The sequence below is a fragment of the Peromyscus californicus genome, unplaced genomic scaffold (assembly GCF_007827085.1).
Source record: "Peromyscus californicus insignis strain IS unplaced genomic scaffold, ASM782708v3 Scaffold_13__1_contigs__length_99412109, whole genome shotgun sequence".
Lineage (NCBI taxonomy): Eukaryota > Metazoa > Chordata > Mammalia > Rodentia > Cricetidae > Peromyscus > Peromyscus californicus.
In genome coordinates, this window is record NW_026294424.1 from 52,317,145 (window position 1) to 52,329,978 (window position 12,834).

Consider the following 12,834-nt stretch of genomic DNA (forward strand, 5'->3'; position numbering starts at 1 on the left):
GTGGTTAAGAGCACTTGGGTTCAATTCCCAACACCCACGTGGCAGCTCACAACTGTCTGTAACTCCAAGATCTGATACCCTTACATAGACATACATGCCAGCAAAACACCGAAGCACATAAAATAAAAATAAATAAATTTAAAAAAGAAAAAGGTGTGTATGCTACCACACCCAGCCAGCAATGTTTAAAAAATATATATTTTTAATTAAAGTACAATTACATTATTTCCCACTTCCCTTCATCCCTTCAATGTGTCCCTTGTCTCTTCCTCCCCCACCCTCTCATGTTCTACCCACTGCTGTCTCCCTCTTAAATTTTTTTTGGCCTCTTTTTCTTTGATTATCATTGCTACATATAAATATAGATGCACAAATATATAAATACAACGTGTTTAGTCTGTTTTTGTTATTTATGTGTGTAGTTTCAGGGCTGACACTTTGTATTGTATAACCAAATAAGGCCCGTGTCCTTGAGAGAGGCTAAGTGTACCTCTCTTAGCATTCATTAGTTGCCTATAGTTCTTGGTCTAGTTGTAGGATTCTATGAGATTGTGTCCCTCCCACCAAAAGTGTCTGTTGATACAGACATTGTTCAGGTCTTGTTTATAAAGCTATTTCTAGGAGATGAGTCTCATAGCAAGCTTTCTGGTCCTCTAGCTCTTACAATCTTTATACCCTCTCTTCAGATATGGTCTTTGAATATTAGGTGCAGGAGTTGTTTTGTAGATGTTTCTGTTGGGCCTGGGTTACCCACAATCCATTCATCTATGCAGTATAAAAAAAACCTGAACATTTGCAAATCCATGTTTGAGTTTGCTTTCAGCCAAATCTGAGAAACTGTGCTTTGATATTCAAATTCAAATAGGCTTTTGCTTGTACCATCAATAAAATTAATTTTCACTTTCAATTTCTAAAATTAGATAATTTACAGATTCTCTAAACTGATATTTCTTCCTGACCTCATTATTAATAAGCAATGATCTTCAGTATAAAGAGGATCATATTCAGTTTTCCACTTTAAATGACCCAAGACACAACCCACACCTTAAGACCAAGGTAACAAAATTCACAGTTGTTGCTTCTGTGCTCTTGATTTACCCAAAAGGAAGCATGCCATGATATTTACGTTCCCTCTAAGTTAATAGAAGCAAGAGACACCTAAGTACAAAATCATTGTGTTTGCAACAGAGAAAACCATTTTGTTCTGCCCAGAGTTGAATGCACGCCCTGGCAGACTCTAAGGGAGAGAGAGAACCAGTTTTTCCTGCTCTTTACCCCCCAAGGATTGATCTGCACATAAAGGTCTCCATGACTTCAAAGGCATTTCTGGACTTGGATCAGGCTGGTTGAGTTCAGAGGAGAGGCAGACACCGGCCCCTGATGTTTATTGCTGTAGGCTCTTTTATCTAATGGTAATTCTTTGCTTAGAGGAAGCAACAACAGACAGAGTAGTCCTGTGACTGTTAAAATTTCAAGAGGCATGTTTAGTCGCAAAGCACCTCCCCAGGACAACAGTACTGTCATTTGACTTCCCTGCTACTACTCCCACTGTGGAAGTTTCAGGAAAGCGGAAGAAACAAAATGAAAGCAAATTTCTCTATCAACGGATCCAGTATATATGTCATGGATTTTTTTTTTCTTTACTGTATACTGACTTGTAAAGCAGTGCTGTTTTCATAATAATAGAGGTGGCATGGCTCAGAGTTTCTCTTCTTTTCAGAGAACTGGTCAAATCTATTGTTTCTTTTTTTTTTTTTCATTTATCTTATTTTCTAGTCATTTGTACAATTCATCTAGACAATAAAATTTAATAGCTCACATTAATTGATTTTAAAAGATTAGCAGTTGAGGTGGGAGGTTCGAAGATGTTACCTCCTCCTCCCGGTTCCAAGCCTCTGCTTTGCCACTTTCTAAGAATTTTAGAGCTTTTCCTCATCCCTCTTTTTTGCTGAAGATTGTTGTATAAGTCCTGGAGCAGCTGTGAATGAGAAGCAGCTCAAAAGCTGCATGCAGATCAGATTTTCACAGGAATCAAAATTTCACTAAAGTAAAATCAGAAAACATTAAAGATTACAGTGCTTTCCATTGTAGCTCAAAAAAATTTTTTTTTGAATGCTGCTTAGTTTACAGCCATGTTTTGATAAAAAAATTAATTGAAAACTGAATTCATTTTAGTATTTTTCAGATCACTTTTTAAACAAGTTACTAAAAGTCACCTCCATTCCAGTGATGTATTAATTACTGTTTACTATTACCAATCTCATATTGAAGGCACTGGTATTGTCATTATACCTGTCATACAGCTGGGAAAATAAGACGGCGTTTCAGTTACCATTTAGAGCTACAAAACTAGCAGGAGATGGAGCTGGACTGTATTTACACCCTGATTCAGTGGGTCACACTCTAGGCTGCAAGGCTTTGGGCCCCCAAATACTATAAAACACAGATATGAGGTTGTTGAGTTATATTGGGGGTACAGAGATTAATTTTTTGGATCCTTAGATCACAGTTCTATCAGCATGAGATGGAGTCAGGCTGCCTAAGTTTGATTTAAACACTGTTCGAAAGTTCTAGCATACAGAAATATTCGTTAAAGATAGACTCTGATATAAACGATCTGCTTTAAATACTGTAGACAGGAAAGAAGGAGAACTCTTTTCCAATTTATTTGCTTTGTGGGCTAAACATATGTTCCTATAAATATGGAGTTTTACACTGAAACATTTTAAAATGCAGATTTTGCTTCCCGAATCTAAGAGGACTGCAGAAAATGACAACTGTATTCCTTAAGGAAGTGGAGTTCACAGTGCAAGGGGAATCCGTGCGCAGGCACTTACAGTGCCCCACGCACAGGGGCTCCGGGGTCAGTGCTCTGAACCCAGACAGCCTGGGTTGGAAACATTACTCACCAACTGACTTTTTGCACAAACACACCTCTCTGCTTCCATTTAATCATGCACACACTTACAAAGTTAACAATGTCTAGCCCATAAATTAGCGATGACCAATTAAGGATGTTAATGTGGGCAACATATAACATAGTATGTCATACTATCCACTAATTCAATGTTTCCAATCATTAATTTTCTTATTAGTGTTTTTATAATTGACATCGGAGTGTATTAGAATGGGTGTGGCGGATGTTCATGAGCTAAGAAAGAGCTAATATCATCTCAAAAAGGGAGATGGAGACCCCTAGAGCAACTCAGCAGAGTCAGGCAAATAGGGGTTCTCCAGGGAAATCCACCAGTTTCTGGTCTGCTGCTACTCAATCCCTAAACTCTGTGTGCTACGGTTTTCTCAAGCATAGCCAAGTTAGAGTGAACCGGGAAAGCAGGGATCAGTCTTTGTCTAAGCCAATGATGAAAGTTTTCAAGAAGAATATTTGAAGACCATCTTACCCACAGGTGAAAGAGTACAGACTTTCCTCCTGATATCACTATCATAAAATTATAAATTTTTTTCTAAAGAATAATAAAAAAACTAATGGTACAGTGGTTTACATGACCACTAGACAAGTGCATTATTTGTGTTATTTTTGCAAATGTCCAAGAGGTATTTGTTGTATGAAAAGGGTTTTATTTTGAAAATTATTAAGTACCAAGTGTTCTGTGTTTATTAAATGGTAGGGTTTGAATGCACAAGATAGAAACAAAATATATGCCTGTGCCATTGAATTGGATAAAGTTTAGTATTTGCCAATCAGTGGCTTTCATCAGAAGCTCTGTGATTGCTTGAGCACTGGAGAGGATAAAACAAATGCCACGACCTTCATTTTCACCTATTTAGAACCCCTTCTTCAATAATGCAAGATGATTAGTAGCTGTACCTGGCAATGATGGCCTCAGACATGGCGCCATAGCAGTCTTGAAGCACATCACGTCACTTGTGAAAACAGGAGAAAGTTCTATTTTAAGTTCCTATTACCGTTTAGAAGGGGAGCTTTTGAAGAGAAACAAAGCAAACTCAGGAATGTTATGAGACTGCAAGTCTGAGGAATTTTTGCTGTTTAAATGACAGAGCTGGACCCTGTGTGTTTTATGATGTTAACTGTAGCATGACCATGGATCCTATGCTGTTTTCCGTAGATCTCTGATGGGGAATTATCATTGCCGTGATTAAAAGGAATCTCTTCCTACCTCTATCCTCAGATGTTAAGGGGAAAAGTACATTCCTCATTTTGAGGCTCAAGCACCCTTATGAGTACAGTTCAGCCTATTTTCTAATTGCTGCTGCCCAATTGTGTTGGTGAAAAGTCTGTCCTTGCAGGATCTAAGTGGGATCCAGGTCTCTGATCTTCCATCTTTTCTGCATGTCTAGCTGTGAACGGGGAGTCAGCATAGGCTTTTTTTTTCTCCCATGTGAGACATTCATGAAAGACACAGACATTTGGAATGTGTATTCTGGAAACATCAGAAACTGGATGCCTCCTGATAAAACATTTTAGATGGGCACAGCTAGGATACATGAACTTTCTGGTGACTTAATACCCAATAAAATTTGTGACATTTTTGAACTTAAAGTTGAAAGTCGATTGTGATAGTCATGTTATTGAAACAAATGTGCGCAAAGAATAGCATTGAAAATATGAAGGAAAAAAAAATCAGATGAATAACATGGACCTTTCAATAAAAATCTTTTGCTGAAAAGTTACAGAAATACCTTATTTTTTACATTGAGAAGTTGCTATAATTCTTTAGAAGGAGAACTTCCATTTAGTCCTACATTAAGAGAGACTGTATTCAAATGAATACCAAGGAATGTACCAACACAGGACCTTTCTTATCTTCCAGCAGCTCAAATTTAATGTAAAGAAAAAATGCAGTCTATATCTTGCATGCAGGCTCTGTAATCATAGGCTGTTGCCATCTGAGATTAACATTTGGGCTAAAGAGCATGATTAGAGGATTTCAAATTACTGGTTACCAAGTGGAAATGACACAAAAGTTAAAACAAAGTAATACAGCAATCTATTTTGTGCAATATATTTCTTCTACTATTTAATTAGCAGCTTAATTAGCATGATGTTTCATGTTGTGACCTAAGCCATTCTACTCTCAAGAGGTTTGATGAAGACAATGAACAACAACAAAAAACTACACTTCAAAGTGTTGATGGATGTGTCAGGTGTTACCAGAATTAAAAATAATTCTTCATAAAATAAGAGAATGCCCACCACGTTTTTCTTGAATCCAGAACCGGCATTTTTAAGAAGACTTTTTACAATGTGAAATGCTTCCAGGAATAAAAGTATATGAACTAATTCTGTGTGATGTAGTCAAATGAACCACATTTTAAATTCTAAGTGACCACAAACCAATGCCTGAAGGATTCTCTTAGATAAAAAGATATGACTCTTGCTGTTTTGAGAGCAAACATGAAAGGCAGGTATAAAGATAATCAGATTTTTGAATATATAATGTGACTCACAGGATTCTATTAAGAGCCATTGAAATGATTTACAAAGGATGGCATTCTGGAAAGTCTAACAGCTCTGCTGTTGGACAGGCTTGAGGGAAAAATGTGACTTAGAAATAATTTACCCTGTGTGTGACATGAAAGGGTCTCTCATCTTCTCTTTGCTCCCCCTGTGAGCGTGTGTTCAGATGGTGAGCATTTGTCTCCATTATACAGGATGCATGTCTCTGCCAAGCCTCCCAGTCATATGCTAGAAGAGTAGCTCTGGTTTGTCAGAGCAGACAGTAGCCACGATGGTTTTCCTCTGAAACTCTGAAATGCAGCAAATCTTATGGAAGGGTTAAACTGCTCATGATCAAATTCACGCAAAAGAATAAAATATTTCACTATTATGTGAATGAAATTCATTCTACAAGGAACTATAAGGAATTTATAGGAGGCTACTTTTATTATTGACAAAACCGTACCAGGAAGAACTTATGTAAGGTTTTCATTTTGCCCTTATCTCTACTACCATACACTCACATGACCCAATTTTTGTTTAGTAGGATTTATTAAAAGGTCATAGTAATTATATAAATAGAAATAGTATGGATCATTAACTGATGGCATGCAGTCAACCAAATTTCTGTTTTCTAGAATACAGACTTGATTGGTGATATGAAATTTGTTCTGGAAATAAATGGGCTGGGACAAACACAAAGATGTGTACATATATGTGTATACATACACACATACATGAATATATGAAATTATTTGAAAAGAAATGTGTGTGATATTTCTCAGATCAATTTTGAACTGAAGTCACTAAGACACTGCTTCATTGCCTGAGGACAAAGGTTTCATTTCAGTTTTCACAGTTTGCTCTCACTTGTCTGTTCTTGAAAAATTATGATTCACAGAGAAGACGAAGCTGATGAAGATTCTCTCCCTAGTCTGAATGAGTTTCACATCATACATACACACAAATGAATGAATATGGGCTTTTAAATGTGTGTGTGTGTGTGTGTGTGTGTGTGTGTGTGTGTGTGTGTGTGTGTGTGTGTGTGTGTGTGTGTGTGTGTGTGTGTGTGTGTGTGTGTGTGTGTGTGTGTGTGTGGGGTGTGGTCTTTTATGAGACAGGATTTCACTCTGTAGCTGTGGCCTGAAACTCACTCTGTGACTCAGAGTGTCCTGAAACTCCTTACAATTCTCTTGCCTTAGCCTCTCCAGTGCCAGGTTACAGTCATAAGTCATCACCCACAGCTATAACTTAAAGACATAATTGGTTCTGGGAATGTAGCTCAGTTGGTAGATTGTCTGGTTAGCATACTAAAGTTCTGGGTTTGATTGGTTGGCCCCTCCTAATCCAGAGTGATAGCATATAGGCCAGGAATCCAGGACCGGCCAAAGGTTTGACCTGGAATGTCAGGAGTTCAGGGTTGTCCCAGGCCTCAACCAACCCTGGCCCACTTGTTCTGTGACAAAACCAGTCTCAAACCTTTTTTAAAAAGGACATAATTTGTAAATTGAACAATGAAGAGTTTAGTCTATTGATTATGGACTGATCTTTGAGCATCTTTGATAATTCTTGTGTTTAAATGAAGATGATAAATCACTCACTGTGTTATGAAAAATGTGGTTTGTAACATTTTAGACATCCTCGTCTATGATATATCTACAACTGCCTGCCACATTTTAATCAGCTGTAAATGAAAGTTGCTATTAAAGGAAGGCTCAGCCAGTTGATGTAGGGTACAACTTAGCTACTTCCAATGAGCTAAGTTTCTGAAGAGGTCTGAATGTAATACATGATTTTGTCAGTCATACGCTATGGACCTGTAAGTGCCATCTGATATAAAACAAATCTTATATAAAAATAATCTATACACATTCTCCTGCCACACAAGCATATTATCACATCTCTCTATCTGTCCATCCTTCAATCTTTCTGACCATCCATCCATCCATCCATCCATCCATCCATCCACCCACCCATCCACCTTTATTTTGAGTTTGAGACAGTCTGTTTGTAGTCCAGACTGTCTTTAAACCATAGAAATCCTTTGGCCTCAGGCTTCTGTAAACTAGGATTACAGGCATGAGTAACCATGGCCAGGAGTATGTCTAACAAAGGGCTTGCCTTAATTATAAGCTAGACTGAGATTCCAATAATAGATTGTAACTAGAGTGTTAGGGCAAAACCCTGTCTGCACTGATGGGCCGTGACATGGACGTGTAAATCAAATAAGCCCTTCCCTCCCCTAAGATGCTTTTGTTCATGCTGTTTATCATGGCAACAGAAAACCAGAACACGGTGTGTCTAACTTAACATTTTTCCTTTATTGTTTTCAGGAATTGAAAGCTGATTTTAGAACCATTTGTTGCTTTAGACTTTATAACCTTAATAAATGAGCTTGCTGCTTTGCATCGCTTCAAAGGGGTGTTTTAGAATTGTTTGGAGCATACAAATGTGTTTATAAAACATGGTAATTTTTGTAAATGAGAACATAATAAAAATGATGATCAATGCATTACTCTGAGCTGCTTCCACAAGGATTTCTGAGTTTAGAAACTATTCATTAAAACAAATACCAAGAAAATACGCAACAGTTTTTCAGTGTTCATTATTTATTTTCTAATAGGATGCTGGAGTGTAATTAGGTAAATTCATATCCTCTTCTCCACTTTGTTCTTCCTTTGTTTTATTATATCAAAACTTTTAGGAAGTGAAACTTTTTTTTTTGCATATTTGGATAGGATCTCACTATGTACACCAGGGTGGTCATGTGTACCTTTCCAATGCTAAGATTAAAGGCATGTATCAGCACGCCAGGTCAGGATGCAACACACCTATAAACAGGACATTGTTTCATCAACCATTGAATCCTAGTTACCATTCAATTTTGCTTAAATGTAAGGTTTGGGAACAGGTAATTTTTAACATCTTCAAATATATTGTTGCAACTTTTCTTACTAACTTGATTCTCAAATGTCTGCTGCAGCTGGATAGTTAGGTTGAATGCATGTCCTGTGGATGGTTGTGGGTATCCCTCAGCAGCGATTTCCACTTTTCTTTGAGTCTGCATTTTAAATTGATCTACTTTAATAACTGTGAATAGACATTTCCCAGTTACTGTACAACCTAATATTATTATATGAAAACATATGTTTAAAAAAGCATAAGCTTTTTATATGCTGGTATTTTATGTAACTGATCAAGAGGATGAAATTAAGTAGATGGAATTAGGCTGGGAGAACTTAAATTAAATTAATTTTAATGTTGTGGACATTTATTTTCACCAATTCAGACATGAAAAACAGCTCATCAGTTCTGCCCTGTTCATACTCCCAGATCTTTCAAGGATAAAACAGCTTATTTCAGAAATATTTAGAGTGGTTCATTTCTAATAAACCACAAATGTTTTATTTAGTCTTGGAGTCCTGTTGCTCTGGATCTAATCTCTCTCTCTCTCACATCTGTACTTTCGTATTTCCATAAGACTATCTTTTAGTCATTCCTGTTATTTATAAGGGTATTTTCTCACTTCATAGTTTGCTAACAGGTAATTCTATGCAAAAAAAGTTTAAAAATTATTATTATTAGTGTGTGTGCATATGCACATAAATGATGTATATGAGAGTGTGCTCATGAATTACACACATGTGGAGATTTGAAGACAACTCTGTAATGCCAGTTACTCCTTTCATTTTTACATGGATCCAGAGGATTGAACTGAAATCATCAGGCTGATGCAGTAAGTGCCTTTATCCCCTGAGCCATTTCCCAGGTCCCATGCCAGCTCATTCTAAACCACACTTTAATCTAATCCTGCAATTCTTTTTTTATTTTCATCTAGACAAGAGTAAACCTTACCATTGTGATTCTTCTTTTATTAAACATTTTCCAGCCTAACAAATTGTTGATCTTTAACTGTAAGCATCTTTATCTGTGTGGTTTTTATGGTGCCTAGAACTTTTAAGTTTTGATGATTCTGTGGTTTTGCATATTAGTATATGCATATTTTGTTTCATTAACATATCTCATAACTATGTAAGTACACATATGATTAATATTTACTGTTCCTCCACTATCAGCCTTGTTGAGTTCTTTGCTGAGAGGAAATGCCCACAAAACAGAAGTTGAATGTATTTTATCATATAAACGGAATTTTTGTTTTCTGGGATATTGTACAGAGTCTATGGCAGCCATCCAATATTAGGTGTTGTGCATATTCCATTCCAAAGAAGTACGAAATGCTGGACAACACCTGCAGGGGCTCTATTTGGTCACATTCTTCTGTGATATTCAGGATCTACTAGTTGTAGAAATTCAGTTGTGGGAAAATAAATGTATGTTACCTGGATGTAATAAATACAGGATGGGAATAGCTAAACACCTAATGGAATTACAAGTAAGTATCAAGGAAAGATGGCATTACGGAAAATTGAAACAAGATAAAAAGAGTTAAGACATTATATTCAATGTTAATGTGGTTCAACTTGATTGGGGAAAAATTGAAGTCAGGCAACTGGTTTCTAAACACAGAAGGGTAGAAGTCTTGTATTGTTAGGAAAACAATGTAACAGAGAGAAATGTGGATGAAGGACACAAACATCACTTAAAGAATTTAGTTTAAATGCTTAGCTGGAACATATTTCCTTTTAGAATCTCAACTTCAGTGGCCGTACTTTATGCAGCATAAGAAGTAATAGAGGCTAACTGCAGCCACTTGTAGACACCAATGCAATGCAGTTCTCTGGAGATTTATCGAGTTACTAGAAGATTAACTATAGTTAACAGCAACAAAACAAGAAAACTACATGTACTCATGGTTCAAAAATACACAGAGATGGATTCATTCTTTTACCAGAGTTCACTTTTACTTGCAACAATACAGTAAATCTATGTGGCATTTGGGAGGTACAGAAAGCATGATTTTATTGTAAAAATCCCCACATTCTAACCCACAAGAGCCAAAGAGACTATGACATTAAGCTATAATCTCAAGGAAACCATGCCCACTCGGCTGTGCTGAGTTTATGGGGTAAGAATGCATTAAATCCATGGTATTCTATCTCAACCATAGTCTAGACTTATTGTGTAACTTATAAGCTGAACTTTTTTCTGTTTATCTCCAGATCTACATTTCTCTGATTTTTATTTTAAGATATATTATTAAATCTTTTTTTTTGTAATTTATGATTAAATTTGTCCTTCGTGGATAAAGAATTTCTGCAACAAATAATACAGATATTATTTCTTTTTTCGCTTCTTCTTTTTTTTTTTTTAAAGACAAGGTCCTGCTCTGTCACGTAGGCTGGCCTTGAATTTACCACATAGTTTTGACTGGCCTCCAATTCAAGGGAACCCGACCCCTGTGCCTTAGCCTTGTGAGGGTTTGGATTATAGGCAGGTGCTGTATGCCCTGCTTGGATATAATTTTCACACTTCTTCATTTTATAGGAAATGATGTTTTCTTAAAAAAGAAAAAGTCAGTAGTTCATAAGATCTTCTTTTCATAAACAAAGGAAAGTCAGTTTAGTGACAGGGAAATTTTAAGGATCATCAGTATGGAGGGCACAGTCTGGATGGTTACTTGTTTTACTTTTCTCTTTCTTTTTTCCACATTTAATTTCAATTAAAAGATATGCTACTGGCTGGATGCTTTCTGTCTGGATGTATTCTGTCTGATCTTTGACTTGCAATAAAGAATTCCAACTTCAATCTGTCAAAACTGAAGGCACCCATGGTATTCTAGGGGCTATCTAGAATTTCAAAATCTAGAACCATTTGTCTTTAAATAATGACTAATTCATGCTCCCTAACTTGTTAGGGTTTTCCATGGAAGATGTCCTGGAATGTCTTGCTGAAGCCATTTTTCATTCATGAAGTGCAGAGGTTGTACCTACTGTATTTAGCAAGGGACTTTATAGGAGATGCTAGCGATAAATACATACATAGTCTTTAGATACTGTTTCTAATTTTACTTATGGTTTATCATAAAATTTATGCTAAAAGTAAATAGAAGTCATGTTCAGTATATCATATAATTTTTGTTGTACATTTATTTGGAACTTTGATTCTTGATTAATTTCAAAAGGAATTCCATCATGCTTTTAATATTGTTCTTGCCCACCTGTGACAATGAAATACAATGTCTATTCATTGAAATGGTTGGAGGACTTTATTTTCAACTTTTACTTACAAGTCAAATTTTCTTATTAATATTATGTTAAGATGGGATATTATTCCCATAAGATGGGATGTAATTTAAGTTTTTTCAGTGCTTGATTTATGAGTAACAACTATATCTTCCATTGTTATCACAGTAAAGACTATTAGTAATATCAATGTCAGTTCTTTAATTCTTGAGCTGACTTGACAAGTGCATTAAGCAAAAGAGCATACGTAATTAGAAGAGAACTGGCTTATTTGAGATACACATACATATATGTCAATATATCTACTTATTTAAAAAATGTATCTGCAATGCGGATTCTCTCTTCATATTGTTACTTCATATATGTGTTTATTTGCCAATAAATATATTTGTATATTTGAAGATGCTTAGAGGGCTATAATAACTCAAAAAAAATCTGTTGTAATCCAGGCACTATTTGAATCTAGGAATATAAATATTAGAAACACACTTTCTGTTCTACTGAGGGACTCATTACAAAAAAAGGGATGCTGTGTAGTAAGAACTGGGGAAAAAGAGATAATGAAGAAAGTGAGGGCACTTGTGAAAAAGGTTTAAATATATATACACATACATACATACATATGTACACATACACATACATATATACATACATACATACACACACATATATACATACATATATATATATCTATATATATATCTATATATATGTTTCTGACTTGAACTTTACAATAAAGGAAATTTCCTCAAAGTAAATTAAAAGGAAAAGGCATTTTATCTCAACAAGAAATAATGAGAAAAATCTAGAAGTTTACCATTTATTAAATAAGAGGTACATAATCTCTATAGGATAGGCAGTTGAGATGAGTCTACATATGAATTAGAAAGAGTAAGCATGCTCAACTCAAGATGAACTTTGACTTCCACCCCCTGCCATTTGCTTTTATCCTATAAGCATTTGAAAGAATTTGAAGAGCATGGTTCAGCTCAGAGTGGATGGCAGTTCATAGTAAAATCACTGAAGGAAGTGATTCTTTTCAGGGAACCAGAGAATCGGATGGAGTCGGATCATACATTCTGATGGCATGCACACTCACATTGACCTTGGATATAGATCTTGAGGTACATGGGTAGATAAGTATGTGATATTTTTATAGTTGAGTGGATATTGCAGAAGAAAGGAGAGAAAGACGGAAATGAAGTTTGTTTCAGATTTTAGGTTCAACCTTTTTAATAAAAAAGTGAAATTTGAAATATAGGAGATAATAAT

The 12,834-nt window shown here is 35.8% G+C and overlaps 1 protein-coding gene across 6 annotated transcripts in view; it reads left to right on the forward strand.

Annotated features, from left to right (window-relative positions):
- Window positions 1–12,834, forward strand: part of Pcdh7 (protocadherin 7) — a 422,637-nt gene that overhangs the window by 70,595 nt on the left and 339,208 nt on the right. The window lies entirely within an intron of this gene.